Below are 18,792 nucleotides of genomic sequence, written 5' to 3' on the forward strand. Positions count from 1 at the left end.
AAGGGAGTGACCGGGGGTGAGACTGGTCATTGATGATGCTGCTGGCCTTGCCGAGGCAGCGTGAGGTGTAGATGGAGTCGATGGAAGGGAGTATAGTCTCCACCTGCCCAGCCTCTCATTGTAACCCAGATCCTTCAGTCCCAGTAACATCCACACAAATAGTTCAGGGGAATTTGGACAACATCGCCCTCCACAGGTTAGGAGCAGTATTGAGCTCAGCCGCACCCTCCAGTGTATGGAAGAGAGACGATAATTAAGAGACTATATCTATATCTATGTATGTGCAGGAAAGAACTGTAGATGCCGGCTTAAACCGAAGGTGGACACAAAATACTGGAGTAACGCAGCGGGACAGGCAGCATCCCTGGAGAGAAAGAATGGGCAACGTTTCTGGTCAAGACCCTTCTTCAGACTGATGTCAGGGGAGGGGGCGGGATAGAGATAGAATGTAGTCGGAGACAGTAAGACTGGTGGGAGAACTGGGAAGGGGAGGGGATGGAGAGAGAGGGAAAGCAAGGGCTATCTGAAGTTAGAGAAGTCAATGTTCATACCGCTGGGGTGTAAACTGCCCGAGCGAAATATGAGGTGCTGTTCCTCCAATTTAATAATAATAATAATAATACATTTTATTTATGGGCGCCTTTCAAGAGTCTCAAGGACACCTTACAAAAATTTAGCAGGTAGAGGAAAAACATGTAAGGGGAATGAAATAAATAGTAGAGACATGACTAGTACACAAAGTAAAGACAGAATTCAATACAAAACAAAATATGAGGCAATTAATGCACAGATGAAAAGGGAGGGGGACGTGGGGCTAAGGATAGGCAGAGGTGAAGAGATGGGTCTTGAGGCGGGACTGGAAGATGGAGAGGGACACGGAATTGCGGATCAGTTGGGGGAGGGAGTTCCAGAGCCTGGGAGCTGCCCTGGAGAAGGCTCTGTCCTTAAAACTGCGGAGGTTGGACTTGTGGATGGAGAGGAGACCGGCTGATGTGGATCTGAGGGAACGTGAGGGTTGGTAGGGGGAGAGAAGGTCAGTGAGATATGGGGGGGCCAGATGGTGGAGGGCTTTGTAGGTGAGGATCAGGATTTTGTAGTTGATCCGGTGGGAAATGGGAAGCCAGTGAAGTTGTTTGAGGACTGGAGTGATGTGATGCCAGGATTTGGTGTGGGTGATGAGTCGGGCGGCTGCGTTCTGGACCAGTTGGAGTCAGTTGATGTAGGTGGAGCTGATGCCAAGGAGAAGTGAGTTGCAATAGTCCAGTCGGGAGGAGATGAAGGCATGGATGAGTCTTTCAGCAGCGGGAGGTGTGAGAGAGGGTCTGAATTTGGCGATGTTGCGGAGATGAAAGAAGGAGGTTTTAATGACATGGCGGATGTGAGGCTCAAGGGAGAGGGTGGAATCAAAGATCACGCGGACCTGGGGAGATGGGGAGACAGTGGTGCCGTCGATGGTGAGAGTGGGGTTATTGATTTTGCTGAGTGTGGCTTTGGAGCCTATGAGGAGGAATTCTGTCTTATCGCTGTTGAGTTTGAGGAAATTATGTTGCATCCAGGTTTTTATAGCTGACAAACAGGAGTTGATATGGGAGAGGGGGGGGGGTTATGGGGGGATTTGGTGCCGAGGTAGACCTGGATGTCGTCAGCGTAACAGTGGAAGTCCAGGTTGAAGTGGTGGAGTATCTGACCAAGGGGGAGGATGTAGATGATGAAGAGGAGGGGGCCGAGTACGGAGCCTTGGGGAACGCCTTGAGTGACTGTGGCTGTAGTGGCGGAAGTGGCGGCGCTGCCCTGGCAGCAGCGGCTCACCTGCAGTCCGTTTGTTTTTGCTTTTTTTGTGTTGTTTATTTCGTTTTGGCTAGTCCAGTTTTTGTATTTTTAGTTTGTGTTTTGGGTGGGGTTGAAACGGGGCTTGCTGTCTCTCCCTGCGGGGGAATGCGACTTTTTTGTCGTATTCCCCTTCTCTGCCTCCGTCTGCGCTGAGGCCTAATGGCGGAGCTGGCGACCTCGAGGCTCAGGAGGCAGAGCTCGCTCTCGTGAGGACGGCCCAGCTCGGGGCTGGAACAGGGCTTCCGTGAAGGGCTGTGACGATCCCGGGAGGGCGGCCAGCACGAGGGAGGAACGGTGCTCCCGTCGGAGTGGCCGAGCTCGGGGAGGTGCGGCGCTCCCAGCCCGAGGGAGGAGCGGCGCCCATGTTTGGACGGCCCAGCCCGAGGGAGGAGCGGCGCCCATGTCGGGGCGGCCTGGCGCGAGGCTGAGACGGTAATGGCACTCACGTTAGGGCGATCCGGCTCGGGGCTGGAACGGTGCTCCGGTGGCTGGGATGGTGTTCTGGCGGCGGTGACCTGAGTCCGGGGTTCGGCCGCGGGCCAGCGGCTGTGTCAGCAGGACTGGTGGACGGCAGCTTCGACCACCCCGGGGCCGCGGTGTTTGAGCCGCGGGACTGTTTGCTACATCGCCTGGTGGGGTATCGCCTCAGCGCAGAGAGAGAAGAGGAGGGAAGAGACTGCAGCCCTAAGACTTTTGCCTCCATCACAGTGAGATGGTGCTATGTGGACTCACTGTGGTGGATGTTAATATGTGTTTATTGTTGTTTTTTTATTGTATTGTATGTATGTATGACTGCAGGCACGAAATTTCGTTCAGACTTCGGTCTGAATGACAATAAAGGAAACCCTGTAACCCTGTAAACCCTGTAGAAGAGGTGTGGTTGTGGAGAGAGATGAAGTGGGATCTGTTGGAAGGGTAGTTATACACAGTTATACTCTGAATTCTGTGTACAGACAAAACACTGTAGCATGTGTTGGCTGCCTGGCACCAATCTTCACTTTCTTGTTCTTTTTCTTCTGCAGGGAATACTGTAAGTAACCTGATTATGATCCTACCTCCTATCTATGGCGCGATTCAGACTGTAAAAGATGGCCTTGAAACACGTTATTTGGCTGCATTTTTGGGACTTGCAGGTATGTTTATCTTTTTTTAAACTCTCTTCTCCATTTGTAATCCTCGATTAAAAAAAATATTACTTTTGTTTACAGATTTAAAAAAAAAATTCCCTCCATTTAGTACTTTACGATGAGGGTAAATAGAATGCACCAATTGTTTCAAAAATATCTCTGGTCCATGACTAGTACACAAAGTAAAGACAGAATTCAATACAAAACACAATATGAGGCAATTCAAGCACAGATTAAAAGGGAGGGGGACGTGGGGCTAAGGATAGGCAGAGGTGAAGAGATGGGTCTTGAGGCGGGACTGGAAGATGGTGAGGGACACAGAATTGCGGATCAGTTGGGGGAGGGAGTTCCAGAGCCTGGGAGCTGCCCTGGAGAAGGCTCTGTCCCCAAAACTGCGGAGGTTGGACTTGTGGATGGAGAGGAGGCCGGCTGATGTGGATCTGAGGGACCGTGAGGGTTGGTAGGGGGAGAGGAGGTCAGTGAGATATGGGGGGGCCAGATGGTGGAGGGCTTTGTAGGTGAGGACCAGGATTTTGTAGGTGATCTTGTAGGTGGGAGATGGGAAGCCAGTGAAGTTGTTTGAGGACTGGAGTGATGTGATGCCAGGATTTGGTGTGGGTAATGAGTCAGGCGGCTGCGTTCTGGACCAGTTGGAGTCGGTTGATGTAGGTGGAGCTGATGCCAAGGAGAAGTGAGTTGCAGTAGTCCAGTCGGGAGGAGAAGAAGGCATGGATGAGTCTTTCAGCAGCGGGCGGTGTGAGAGAGGGTCTGAGTTTGGCGATGTTGCGGAGATGAAAGAAGGAGGTTTTAATGACATGGCGGATGTGAGGCTCAAGGGAGAGGGTGGAATCAAAGATCACGCCAAGGTTGCGGGCCTGGGGAGATGGGGAGACAGTGGTGCCGTCGATGGTGAGAGTGGGGTTATTGATTTTGCTGAGTGTGGCTTTGGAGCCTATGAGGAGGAATTCTGTCTTATTGCTGTTGAGTTTGAGGAAGTTATGTTGCATCCAGGTTTTTATAGCTGACAAACAGGAGTTGATATGGGAGAGGGGGCCATGCGCTGGGCCTCACTCTGACAATGGACATACAGTGCCCTCCATAATGTTTGGGACAAAGATCCATCATTTATTTATTTGCCTCCACAATTTGAGATTTGTAATAGAAAAAAATCACATGTGGTTAAAGTGCACATTGTCAGATTTTAATAAAGGCCATTTTTATACATTTTGATTTCACCATGTAGAAATTACAGCTGTGTTTATACATAGTCCCCCCATTTCAGGGCACCATAATGTTTGGGACACATGGCTTCACAGGTGTTTGTAATTAGAAACATAGAAAATAGGTGCAGGAGTAGGCCATTCAGCCCTTCGAGCCTGCACCGCCATTCAATATGATTATGGCTGATCATCCAACTCAGTATCCCATCCCTGCCTTCTCTCCATACCCCCTGATCCCTTTAGCCACAAGGGCCACATCTAACTCCCTCTTAAATATAGCCAATGAACTGGCCTCAACTACCTTCTGTGGCAGAGAATTCCACAGATTCACCACTCTCTGTGTAAAAAATGATTTTCTCATCTCGGTCCTAAAAGATTTCCCTCTTACCCTTAAACTGTGACCCCTAGTTCTGGACTTCCCCAACATCGGAAATAATTTTCCTGCATCTAGCCTGTCCAACCCCTTAAGAATTTTGTAAGTTTCTGTAAGATCCCCCCTCAATCTTCTAAATTCTAGCGTGTACAAGCCGAGTCTATCCAGTCTTTCTTCATATGAAAGTCCTGACATCCCAGGAATCAGTCTGGTGAACCTTCTCTGTACTCCCTCTACGGCAAGAATGTCTTTCCTCAGATTAGGAGATCAAAACTGTATGCAATACTCCAGGTGTGGTCTCACCAACACCCAGTAAAACTGCAGTAGAACCTCCCTGCTCTTATACTAAAATCCTTTTGCTATGAATGCTAACATACCATTTGCTTTCTTCACTGCCTGCTGCACCTGCATGCCTACTTTCAATGACTGGTGTACCATGACACCCAGGTCTCGTTGCATCTCCCCTTTTCCTAATCGGCCACCATTCAGATAATAGTCTACTTTCCTGTTTTTGCCACCAAAGTGGATAACCTCACATTTATCCACATTATACTGCATCTACCATGCATTTGCCCACTCACCCAGCCTATCCAAGTCACCTTGCAGCCTCCTAGCATCCTCCTCACAGCTAACACTGCCCCCAGCTTCGTGTCATCCGCAAACTTGGAGATGTTGCATTCAATTCCCTCATCCAGATCATTAATATATATTGTAAATAGCTGGGGTCCCAGCACTGAGCCTTGCGGTACTCCACTAGTCACGGCCTGCCATTCTGAAAAGGACCCGTTTACTTCTACTCTTTGCTTCCTGTCTGCCAGGCAGTTCTCTATCCGCATCAATACTGAACTCCCAATACCGTGTGCTTTAAGTTTGTATACTAATCTCTTATGTGGGACCTTGTCGAAAGCCTTCTGAAAGTCCAGATATAACACATCCACTGGTTCTTCCTTATCCACTCTACTAGTTACATCCTCGAAAAATTCTATAAGCTTCGTCAGACATGATTTACCTTTTGTAAATCCATGCTGACTTTGTCCAATGAATTCACCACTTTCCAAATGTGCTGCTATCCCATCTTTAATAACTGACTCTAGCAGTTTCCCCACTATCGATGTTATACTAACTGGTCTGTAATTCCCTGTTTTCTCTCTCCCTCCCTTTTTAAAAAGTGGGGTTACATTAGCTACCCTCCAATCCTCAGGAACTACTCTGGAATCTAAAGAGTTTTGAAAAATTATCACTAATGCATCCACTATTTCTGGGGCTACTTCCTTAAGTACTCTGGGATGCAGCCCATCTGGCCCTGGGGATTTATCGGCCTTTAATCCATTCAATTTACCTAACACCACTTCCCGGCTAACCTGGATTTCACTCAGTTCCTCCATCTCATTTAACCCCCGGTCCCCTGCTATTTCCGGCAGATTATTTATGTCTTCCTTAGTGAAGACAGAACCAAAGTAGTTATTCAATTGGTCTGCCATGTCCTTGTTCCCTTTGATCAATTCGCCTGTTTCTGACTACAAGGGACCTACATTTGTTTTAACTAATCTTTTCCTCTTCACATATCTATAAAAACTTTTGCAGTCAGTTTTTTATGTTCCCTGCCAGTTTTCTTTCATAATCTATTTTCCCTTTCGTAATTAAGCCTTTTGTCCTCTTCTGCTGGACTTTCTCCCAGTCCTCTGGTAATTGCTCAGGTGCGTTTAATTGCCTCCTTAATGCAGGTATAAGAGAGCTCTCAGCACCAAGTCTTTCCTCCAGTCTTTCCATTACTTTTGGAAACTTTTATTGCTGTTTATCAACATGAGGACAAATGTTGTGCAAATGAAAGTCAAAGAAGCCATTATGAGACTGAGAAGCAAGAATAGAACTGTTAGAGATATCAGACAAAGAAGTACTTAAATGAGAAACCACAGTTCTGTTAAAAGGTCTTGTGGACAGATGATTATATCAGGGTGATGGCAAGAGCAAAGTATGGAGGAGAGAAGGAACTGCCCAAGATCCAAAGCATACCACCTCATCTGTGAAACACGGTGGTGGGGGTGTTATGGCCTGGGCATGTATGGCTGCTGAAGGTACTGGCTCACTTGTCTTCATTGATGATACAACTGCTGATGGTAGTAACATAATGAATTCTGAAGTGTATAGACACATCCCATCTGCTCAAGTTCAAACAAATGCCTCAAACCCATTGGCCGGCAGTTCATTCTACAGCAAGACAATGATCCCAAACATACTGCTAAAGCAACAAAGGATTTTTTCAAAGCTATAAAATGGTCAATTCTTGAATGGCCGTCAATCACCCGATCTGAACCCGATTGAGCATGCCTTTTATATGCTGAAGAGTAAACTGAAGGGGACTAGCCCCCAAAACAAGCATAAGCTAAAGATGGCTGCAATACAGGCCTGGCAGAGCATCACCAGAGAAGACACCCAGCAACTGGTGATGTCCATGAATCGCAGACTTCAAGCAGTCATTGCATGCAAAGGATATGCCACAAAATATTAAACATGAGTACTTTGATTTACATGACATTGCTGTGTCCCAAACATTATGGTGCCTTGAAATGGGGGGGGGGGGGGGGGGGGGGGGGGGGGGGACTATGTATAAACACTGCTGTAATTTCCACATGGTGAAACCAAAATGTCTAAAAATGTCCTTTAATAAAATCTGACAATGTGCACTTTAACCACATGTGATTTTTTTCTATTACAAATCTCAAATTGTGGAGTAGAGGGGCAAATAAATAAATGAAGGGTCTTTGTCCCAATCAGAGGGCATAGCTATAAGGTGAGAGGGGGAAAAGTTTAATGGAGATGTGGGGGCAATTTATTTACACAGAGGGTGGTGGTTGCCTGGAACGCATTGCTGGGGGTGATGGTGGGGTAGGTATGTTCAGACTTTACTGGCTTTATCTTGCAACGTTATTCCCTTGATCATGTATCTGTACACTGTGGACGGCTCGATTGTAATCGCGTATTGTCTTTCCAGCTGACTGGTTAGCACGCAACAAAAGCTTTTAGCTGTACCTTGATACACGTGACAATAAACTAAATTCAAGGTTTCTCCCAAACATCGCGGGCTGAAGGGCCCGTTCCTGTGCTGGCCACAGAAGCAGGTCTACAAACGCTATGGGCGGCACGGTGGCGCAGCGGTAGAGTTGCACGTGACAATAAACTAAACTGTAACTGATGCTAGACACAAAATGCTGGAGTAACTCAGCGGGACAGGCAGGCAGCATCTGTGGAGAGAAGGAATGGGTGAGACCCTTCTTCAGACTGTGTGTTCTATGTTTGAAGCAAGAATAATGAGCTTGGGAGCGACTTGATAACTTGAGTGAAGGTTTCAAGGTGAAGACCTTGGTATATGGAGGGGCCGGGTCACCCGCGGGTCGGAGCCCGCAGCCGCGAGATGACGAGTGTCCGGAGAGGACCCGGCGGCGTTAGTGGAGAGGTCAGTGCGGAGGTTGATGATGGCGCTGACCGACGGGCGAGGACGAACCACGTGGAAGTGAGGACGCTGCCGCCGGGGGGGGGGGAAGGGACAACGGAGGACCCAGCGTCGGGGGGGGGACCGCCACGGGGGAGGGGGAGGGGGAGAACAAAGGGGTACCTGGCGTGGTTACTGTGTATACCCTGTAACTTTACAGCGCCCTTTATGTGGTGACTATGTGCAGACCTCGGGTACACAAGCAAAGAATTTTGCTGTGACTTGTCACAGGTGACAAAGTATTCTTGTTTAAGAAGGAACTGCAGATGCTGGATAATCGAAGGTAGACAAAAATGCTGGAGAAACTCAGCGGGTGAGGCAGCATCTATGGAGCGAAGGAAATAGGCAACGTTTCGGGTCGAGACTCTTCTTCAAGCTGAGGCCTGTCCGAAGAAAGGTCTTCTTCTGTGGGAAGAAGGATCTTGACTCGAAACGTCACCTATTTCCTTCGCTCCATAGATGCTGCCTCACCCGCTGAGTTTCTCCAGCATTTTTGTCGACCATTCATTCATTCATGTTGACCTCCACAAGCTCTCTTGGTGAAATACTTGGTATCACCACAGGATGGAACTCTTGTTCCAGGGTTCTATAACGAGTCCCATCCACAGACTGTAGATGTTGGAATCCCAAACAAACAAAGAGACTGCTGGAGGGACTCAATGGGACAGGCGGTGTCAGTTGAGGCAAAGTCATAGTCAGCATTTAATGTTGAGGCATTGCAATTTGAGAAGGAGAAGGTTAAATCGGAAGTGGCAGTGATGCAGTTGAACAAAGGGGACTATGAAGGCATGAGGGAGGAGCTGGCCAAGATAGACTGGAAAGGGATCCTAGCAGGAATGACGCTGGAACAGCAATGGCAGGAATTTCTGGGCATAATCCGGAAGACGCAGGATCATTTCATTCCAAAAAGGAAGAAAGATTCTAAGGGGAGTAGGAGGCAACCGTGGCTGACAAGACAAGTCATGGATAGAATAAAACTGAAAGAAAAGATGTATAACACAGCAAAGAGTAGCCGGAAGCCAGAGGATTGGGAAACTTTCATAGGACAACGGAAGGAAACAAAACGGGCAATACGGGCTGAAAAGATGAAGTACGAGGGGAAGCTGGCCAGGAATATAAAGAAGGACAGTAAAAGCCTCTTTAGATATGTTAAGGGAAAAAGAGTAGCAAAGTCAAATGTTGGTCCCTTGAAGGCAGACACGGGTGAAATTATTATGGGCTACAAGGAAATGGCAGAAAAGTTGAATAGGTACTTCGGATCTGTCTTCACTAAGGAAGACACAAACAATCTCCCAGATGTACTGGAGGACAGAGGATCTAAGGGGGTCGAGGAACTGAAATTAATTTTCATTAGGCGAGAAATAGTATTCGGTAAGATAATGGGATTGAAGGATGATTAAATCCCCTGGGCCTGGTGGTCTGCATCCCAGGGTCCTCAGGGAAGTGGCTCTAGAAATAGGGGACGCATTGTTGATCATTTTCCAATATTCAATAGATTCAGGATCAGTTCCTGTGGATTGGAGGATAGCTAAAGTTATCCCACTTTTCAAGAAAGGAGCGAGAGAGAAAACGGGGAATTACAGACCAGTTAGCCTGACTTTGGTGATGGGAAAGATGCTGGAGTCAATTATTAAAGAGGTAATAATGGGGCATTTGGATAGCAGTAAAAGGATTAGTCCAGTCAGCATGGATCTATGAAAGGGAAATCATGCTTGACTAATCTTCTGGAATTTTTTGAGGATGTGACAAGTAAAATGGATGAAGGGGAGCCAGTGGATGTAGTGTATCTAAACTTTCAGAAAGCCTTTGATAAGGACCCGCACGGGAGACTGGTTACTAAAATTAGAGCACATGGTATTGGGGGTAGGGTGTTGACATGGATAGAAAATTGGTTGGCAGACCGGAAATGAGTAGGAGTGAACGGGTCCTTTTCAGAATGGCAGGCAGTGGCGAGTGGAGTGCCGCAAGGCTCGGTGTTGGGGCCGCAACTGTTTACCATATATATTGATGATTTGGAAGAGGGAATTAGGAGCAACACTAGCAAGTTTGCGGATGACACAAAGCTGGGTGGCAGTGTGAACTGTGAAGAGAATGTTAGGAGGTTGCAGGGTGACCTGGACAGATTGAGTGAGTGGGCAGATGCGTGGCAGATGCAGTATAATATAGATAAATGTGAGGGTATCCACTTTGGTGGCAAAAACAAGGGGGCAGATTATTATCTCAATGGGGTTAGGTTATATAGGGGGAGGTACAGCGAGACCTGGGTGTCCTTGTACACCGGTCACTGAAAGTTGGCGTGCAGGTACAGCAGGCAGTGAAGATAGCTAATGGAATGTTGGCTTTCATAACAAGAGGATTTCAGTATAGGAGTAAAGAGGTTCTTCTGCAGTTGTATAGGGCTCTGGTGAGACCACATCTGGAGTATTGTGTACAGTTTTGGTCTCCTAATTTGAGGAAGGACATCCTTGTGATTGAGGCAGTGCAGTGTAGGTTCACGAGATTGATCCCTGGGATGGCAGGACTGTCATATGAGGAAAGATTGAAAAGACTTGGCGTGTAGTCACGAGTTTAGAAGGATGAGGGGGGTTCTTATAGAAACATATAAAATTATAAAAGGACTGGACAAGCTAGATGCAGGAAAAAAATTCCCAATGTTGGGCGAGTCCAGAACCAGGGGCCACAGTCTTAGAATAAAGGGGAGGTCGTTTTAGACTGAGGTGAGAAAAAACGTTTTCACCCAGAAAGTTGTGAATTTATGGAATTCCCTGCCACAGAGGGTAGTGGAGGCCAAGTCACTGGATGGATTTAAGAAAGAGTTAGATAGATCTCTAGGGGCTAGTGGAGTTGAGGGATATGGGGAGAAGGCAGGCACGGGTTATTGATTGGGGACGATCAGCCATGATCACAATGAATGGTGGTGCTGGCTCGAAGGGCCGAATGGCCTCCTCCTGCACCTATTTTCTATGTTTCTTTGAGACCATTCATCGCGTTCCGTCTTCGAGATTTTCAGTATCAGTCGATTTTGCTTTGTGTATTTTTAAAGAGGTAAAAAGGCAGCGACGGTGGCTCAAGCGGTAGAGTTGCTGCCTCACAGCGCCAGAGACACGGGTTCCTCTCGTGATTTTATATGTCGCTCGTGCTTCTGTTCCGTTTGTTCTGACATCGGTATTGGTCGTCAAAACTAAGAGGAAATGTTAACCATGTATAAAAATCACAAGAGGACTAGATCGGGTAGATCCACAGTCTCTTGCCCAGAGTAGGTGAATCGAGGACCAGAGGACATACAGTAAGTTCAAGGTGAAGGGGAAAAGATTTAATAGGAATCTGAGGGGTAACCTTTTCACAAAAAGATGGTGGGTGTATGGAACAAGCTGCCAGAGGAGGTAGTTGAGGCTGGGACTATCCCATCGTTTAAGAAACAGTTAGACAGGTTAGATGGGTTTGAGAATATGTCCCACTACCCAACATGTCCCACTACACTAGTCCCACCTGCCTGCACCGGCTCTGACCTCCCCACCATCGATGGGATCTATCGCAGGCGCTGCTTCAAAAAGGCTGCCAACATCATAGAAACATAGAAACATAGAAATTAGGTGCAGGAGTAGGCCATTCGGCCCTTCAAGCCTGCACCGCCATTCAATATGATCATGGCTGATCATCCAACTCAGTATCCCGTACCTGCCTTCTCTCCATACCCTCTGATCCCCTTTCATCATCATCAAAGACCCACACCATCCTGGTCACACTCCTCTCACCCCTGCCATCGGGAAGAAGGTACAGGAGCCTGAAAATTGTAATGTTCAGGAACAGCAGCTTCCCCACAGCCATCAGGCTATTAAACTCGACATCAAATAAGCTCTGAACAATAACAGTCTATTATTATTATTGCACTATCTGTTTATTTATTGTGTGTATATATATGGTCTATGATATATAGACACACTGAACCTTTATCTCCTGTTCTGTATTATGTTTACATATTCTGTTGTGCTGCAGCAAGCAAGAATGTCATTGTCCTATCTGGGACACATGGCAATACAATTCTCATGACACTTGACAAGTGTGGTGGGACATGCTGGCTGGCCGGCCGGTGTGGGCAAGTTGGGTGGTAGGGCCTGCTTGCTATGCTGCTTCACTCTGTGACTCTATGAGAGGGCCAGGCAGGAGAGCGAACAACGCCTGCAAGGTCGGCTGCAGGAGGTGTCCGTGAGACACAGAGGTGGTCGGCACACGAGAGGGGAGATGTTGGGCTTACCTGGATCGGAGGCGCTCCTGGACTTCCAAGGTATGGACTGGACTTTGCAGTTTGGACTGTTTCAGTTCTGTTCAGTTCAGTTTATTGTCACGTGTACCGAGCTACAGTGAGAAGCTTTTGCAGCGTGCTAACCAGTCAGCGGTAAGACAATACATGATGACAATTGAGCCGTCCACAGTGTACAGATACAGGATAAGGGGAATGTTTAAGAACTGCAGATGTTGTAAAAATCGAAGTTAGACAGAAATGCTGGAGAAACTCAGCGGGTGAGGCAGCATCTATGGAACGAAGGAAATAGGCGACGTTTCGAGTAGAGACCCCATCAGTCTGAAGAAGGGTCTCGAACAAAAACGTCGTCTATTCCTTCGCTCCATCGATGCTTCCTCACAGCGCCAGAGACCAGAGTCCAATCCTGACCACGGGTGCTGTCTTTATGGAGTTTGTACGTTCTCCTCTTGACCTGTGTGGGTTTTATCCGGGTGCTCCGGTTTCCTCCCACACTCCAAAGACGTGCAGATGGCAAATGGGACTAGGTTGGATGGGGTATCTTGGTCAGCATGGACGTTGGGCTGAATGGCCTGTTTCTGTGCCGTTGACTCTCTGACAGAGGAGCAGATGTTAGACCCCTTGCCCTACAAGACTATCCCGCTAGTCAACATGATTGGTCTGCTCTGACCCATGTATAGACCCCTCCTTGGATAGTGTAAAGTGCTTTACCCAGAGTAGGGGAATCAAAAACCAGAGGACATGTGATTAAAGTGAGGGGGGAAAGATTTAATAGGAACCTGAGAGGCAACGTTTTCGTACAGAGGGTGGTGGATGTATGGATCGAGCTGCCACAGGAGGTAGTTGAGGCTGGTAATTCTCTTTCAAGAGAGAGTTAGATAGAGCTCTTAAAGATAGTGGAGTCAAGGGATATGGGGAGAAGGCAGGAACGGGATACTGATTGTGTATGATCATCCATGATCACAGTGAATGGCGGTGCTGGCTCGAAGGGCCGAATGGCCTACTCCTGCACCTATTGTCTACTAGATAAGGGAATAACGTTTAGTGCAAGGTAAAGCCAGCAAAGCCCGATCAAGGATAGCATGAGGGTCTCCAATGAGGTAGATAGTAGTTCAGGACTGCTCTCTGGTTGTAGTAGGATGATTCAGGTCGGGGGGAGTTCCCCCCACCACGGGTACCATGTAATCCCGTGCTACCTGCTCCATGGTTGGATAGTCGGCAACTAAACCGTCTCCCCCACCTGGTTTGCCAGGTGAGGAGGGGGCTGTGGACCCCCAGCAGGACCAAAAACAAGACCTGTCAAAGGGCGGATGAGCTCCTAGCGAGCCAACGGCCATCCACACTTCAGTAGAAGTTGCGATCACTGTCGCACACAGCATTGTAAGGCACCTTGCCCTGTGGTGTTTTCAACAATGATGATGATGAATCAGTTGCCTGAAAACAACTGGGAAGAAAATGCTCGTGAATTTCACGGTGTGCGTTTTCACGCATCTGTACCTTTCGCCCGATGGGAGAGGAGAGAAGAGGGAGTGGCCGGGGTGTGACCCATCCTTGATTATGCTGCTGGCCTTGCCCAGTCTGTGGAATTCTCTGCCTCAGAGGGCGGTGGAGGCCGGTTCTCTGGATACTTTCAAGAGAGAGCTAGATAGGGCTCTTAAAGATAGTGGAGTCAGGGGATATGGGGAGAAGGCAGGAACGGGGTACTGATTGTGGATGATCAGCCATGATCACATTGAATGGCGGTGCTGGCTCGAAGGGCTGAATGGCCTACTCCTGCACCTATTGTCTATTGTCAGCATGAGGTATAAATGTACTCACTGGAAAGGGAGGTTGGTTTGTATGATGGTCTGGGCTGTGTCCACAATTCACATGTCTGTGTTTTCTGCTTTTTTCTTTTCTGTTTTTTTTTAAAAACGGCACCAAAATTGTGTGGACTGAGCACTTGATGGTTGTGCAAAATAACTTCACTGTGCTGTGCATACGTGGCAACAAAGATTGATTCAAGACTGTGATAACTGTGGTGAAGATGGTAGACATTAGCTGCATAACATTGTGGTCTTGAAGCCAAAGCCAGAGGCAACTGGCACACAGTTCATGTGATAGTAGACACAAAATGCTGGAGTAACTCAGTGGGACAGGCAGCATCTCTGGAGAGAGGAATGGGTGACGTTTCTGGTCGAGACCCTTCTTCAGACTGAGAGTCAGGGAAGAGGGAGACACAGAGATATGGAATGGTAAGGCGTGAAAACGACAGATCAAAGCAGACGATGATAAAGAAACGTGGAGTGAATCGTTGTCGGGTGAGGGGAAGGAGACATGGGGGCATAAAATCAGTAGAATTAATCAGGACAGTGAAACTATTGGGAGAACTAGGGTGGGGGAGGGATGGAGAGAGAGCGGAATGGTGGCGTGGCAGTCGAGTTGCTGCTTCACAGCGCCGGTTACCATGGTTCAATCCCGACCACGGGTGTTGTCTGTACAGAGTTTGTACATATCTTCCCGTGACCTGCGTGGGTTTTCTGTGCCTCAGTTTCCTCCCACACTCCAACAACTTACAGGTTTGTAGGTTAATTGGCCCTGGTTAAAAAGAATGTTTAAGTGTGCCTAGTGTGTGTAGGGTAGTGTTGGTGTGCGGGGATCGCTGGTCGGCGTGGACTCTGGGGGCCGAAGGGCCTGTTTCCGCGCCGTATCTCTAAACTTAAAAAAAAGAGGGAATGCAAGGGTTACTTGAAATTAGAGAAATCAAAATTCATACTGAAGACAGACACAAAATGCTGGAGTAACTCAGTGGGACAGGCAGCATCTCTGGAGAGAAGGAATGGGTGACGTTTCAGGTTGAGACCCTTCTTCAGGCTGCATACCGCTGGGTTGTAAGCTGCCCGAGCAAAATGTGAGGTGCTGTTCTTCCAATTTATGGTGATGAAGCTGGAGCCAGAGACTGCTGCCACATAGTTTAGAGTTTGGAAGATTGGAGTGAGTGTTCAAGTTGGACAGAACTCTCCCTTCTTCTTCTTCGATGAATGTCACTTGGACAGGCCAGTGTTATGTTCCTGCAGTAGGACTTGTCTTGCCAAACATAGTTTACTCTCAGCATTATCCTCAAATGAAATGGTAGTGAGCCCAGCGACTACTAAAATTGCCAAGGCCAAGAGTGGTAGACTTGGTCTTCACTGGAAATCTAAAGAGGGACATGGGAACAAAGTATATCGAAGGGGCAGGTTTTTCCACACAGAGGGTGGTCGGTATATGGAACCAGTTGCCAAAGGAGGTAGATCGGGCAGTTCATAAATGATAAGAGCGGTATGAGGCCATCAAGTCTACCCTGCCATTCAATCATGGCTGATCTATCTCTCTCTCCTTCCTAACCCCCATTCTCCTGCCTTCTCCCCGTAACCTCTGACACCCGTCATCATTAGCGGTTGTGAGGAAAGACAAGTTACACCAGGAGTCCAAAGAATGGTCCTGACCTGAAATGTTGCCTTTCTATTCACTCCACAGATGCCGCCTAATCCACTGAGTTACTCCAGCACTTTGTGTTTTACTCAACATTCCAGCATCCGCAGTTCCTTGTGTCTACACATGACATGTTGTTGACTATGCAAGATATCTCTCCTCCCAACCCCATTCTCCTGCCTTCTCCCCATAACCCCTGACACCCGTACTAATCAAGAATCTATCTATGTAGTAAGAAAGAACTGCAGATGCTGGTAAAATTGAAGGTAGACACAAAAAAGCTGGTGTAACTCAGCGGGTCAGGCAGCATCTCTGGAGGGAAGGAATGGGTGACGTTTCGGGACGAGACCCTTCTTCAGTCTGAGGAAGGGTCTCGACCCGAAACGTCACCCATTCCTTCTCTACAAAGAATCTATCTATCTATCTCTGACTTAGAAATATCCATTGACTTGGCCTCCACAGCCTTCTGGTACTATAACAAGATTTAAAAGACATTTTGACAGGTACACGGATAGGAAAAGTTTAGAGGGATACGAGTCAAATGCTGGCAGGTGGGACTAATGTAGACGGGGATCTTGGTTGGCATGGGTAAGTTGGGCCGAAGGGCCAGTTTCTGTGTTGTGTGACTCTATGACTATACCCCGTCTATCCAGGGTGCTGCCTGTCCCACTGAGTTACTCCAACATTTGGTGTCTATCTATTGGATGTTGAAACTTGTTATTGCATATGACTGGAATAATTTGGAACAAGTAGCAGGGAACTGCAGATGTAACTCAACGGGTCAGACAGCATCTCTGGAGAACATTTAGGGGGGGGGGGGGGTACACAGTGATGCAGCGGTAGTTTCTGCCTTACAGCGCTGGAGAGCCGGGTTCCATCCTGACTACAGGTGCTGTCTGTTCGTAGTTTGTAGGTTTTTCCTGTGACCGCATTGGTTTCACACTCCAAAGACGTACAGGTTTGTAGGTAAAATTATAAATTGGCCCTAGTGTGTGTAGGATAGTGTTATGGGCCTGTCACACTTACGCATCTTTTTAGGCGACTGCCAGCACCTGTCGTAGGTTGTTGCAGGTCACCGAAAATGTTCAACATGTTGAAAATCCAGCGGCGACCAGAAAGACGCTACGACTCTTTGAGCGACTGAGGAGACGACTCACGACCATACAGGCGACATGTCGCGGGGTGAAGCCTGTATGGTCATGAGTAATCGCCCAAAGAGTCGTACCTTGTTCTGGTCGCTGCTGGATTTTTAACATGTTGAAAATTTTCCGCGACCTGCAACGACCTACGACGGGTGCCGGCAGTCAACGAAAAAGTCATGTAAGTGGGACAGGCCCATTAGTGTACAGGGATCGGTGGTTAGCGCAGACTCGGTGGGCCGAAGGGCCTGTTTCTGCGCTGTATTTCTGAAGCCTAAAATTCAAAAGTCTAACATGACGAGGTGACCCTTCTTCAGACTGATCCATCCTCGTACGAATCCAAGATGCAGTTGGACTCAATTTTTTTTGGATCAATCTGGGTCCATGGATTGGTGTTGAGGTTCTTCTTTAGCACTTTAGGCTTCACCATCACATCACATTTGTTGTTGGGAAACTGACTGGGGATGTGGAGAGGAGGTTTCCACTAGTGGGAGAGTCTAGGACTAGAGGTCATAGCCTCAGAATTAAAGGATGTTCTTTTGGAAGGAGATGAGGAGAGATTTGTTTATTCAGAGGGTGGTGAATCTGTGGAATTATTTGCCACAGAAGCTGTGGAGGCCAAGTCAATAGATATTTTTGAGGCAGAGATAGATAGATTCTTGATTAGTACGGGTTATCAGAGGTTATGGGGAAAGGCAGGAGAATGGGGTGGAGAAGGAGGGAGAGATAGATCAGCCATGATTGAATAGTGGAGTAAACTTGATGAGCCGAATGGCCTAATTCTGCTCCTATCCCTTATGACCTTATGACTGACCAATACTTTATGGCCAAAGATTGAGTCAATGATTCCAATTAGTAAAACATGGATTGTGAAGCCGGAGAGATGTTCTTGCCTGAAAGGAACTGCAGATGCTGGTTTACACCGAAGATAGATACAAAATGCTGGAGTAACTCAGCTGGCCAGGCAGCATCTCTGGAGAAAAGGAATGGATGACGTTTCGGGTCGAGAGCCTTCTTCTGAAAAAAAAGACGATTGAAAAAAAAAAAACTGGTATTCTTTCATTGATTTTTAATTTTTCACAAAAGTTAGTTACAATTATTACAGCATAATTCCAAATAATCTCTGGTTCAATATCGGAAGCTGTCATTGATGGATAACACTGATGATGTTATTGGTTACCAGCACCTGTACTGTGTACTGAGGGGAGATGGCTTGGCAATGCCTTTACCTTCCCACAGTCATCGTTGCAATGTGTAACATTGACCAGCATTCAATGGTCACACACCTGATAAATGCGCACATGGAAATCACATCATTACACGGAAAATGTGGTCAATGTGTGAGTTGATCATGAGGTGCTCTAGTAATCTCTCCCCCCCCCCCCCCCCCCCCCCCATATATACGACATTACACACACAGTACAGACCAGTACAATGTAGGCACATGTTGAGAATAGACTGGTGTAGACCCAGCTGTAGAATAATCGGCTCCTCACCAATCGGTGCCGACACCATTGAGGCTACAAATGATTTAGGATAGAGATACAGTGCCATTGGGCCCACCGCGTCCCCGCACACTAATCATCCCCGCGCATTAACACCTTACATACACACTAGGGACAATTAAAAAATAAATTATACCAAGCCAATTAACCTACAAGCCTGCACGTCTTTGGAGTGTGGGAGGAAACCGGAGCACCCACGCAGGTCACGGGGAGAGCGTGCAAAATCCGTGCGGACCACCACCCATGGTCAGGATTGAACCCGGGTCTCTGGCGCCGCAAGCGCTGTATGGCAGCAACTCTACCGCTGCGCCACCAGTAAGTCTCAGTGCAGACTGAAGGCCCTTGGAATGATCAGATCAAACAGGAGAAAACCAATACCAAAGTGACGGTAAGG

At 47.7% G+C, this 18,792-nt stretch overlaps 1 protein-coding gene across 1 annotated transcript in view; it reads right to left on the reverse strand.

Annotated features, from left to right (window-relative positions):
• Positions 1 to 10,296: 10,296 nt before the first annotated feature.
• acer3 (alkaline ceramidase 3) overlaps positions 10,297 to 18,792 on the reverse strand; it is a 192,005-nt gene continuing 183,509 nt past the window's right edge. Inside the window, exon 12 of the transcript XR_004412413.1 lies at positions 10,297 to 10,309. The gene's annotated coding sequence lies outside the window, so the exon portion shown is untranslated. The remainder of the gene's footprint in view (positions 10,310 to 18,792) is intronic.

Source organism: Amblyraja radiata, chromosome 6 (genome assembly GCF_010909765.2).
Source record: "Amblyraja radiata isolate CabotCenter1 chromosome 6, sAmbRad1.1.pri, whole genome shotgun sequence".
In the NCBI taxonomy this organism is placed as follows: Eukaryota; Metazoa; Chordata; class Chondrichthyes; order Rajiformes; family Rajidae; genus Amblyraja; species Amblyraja radiata.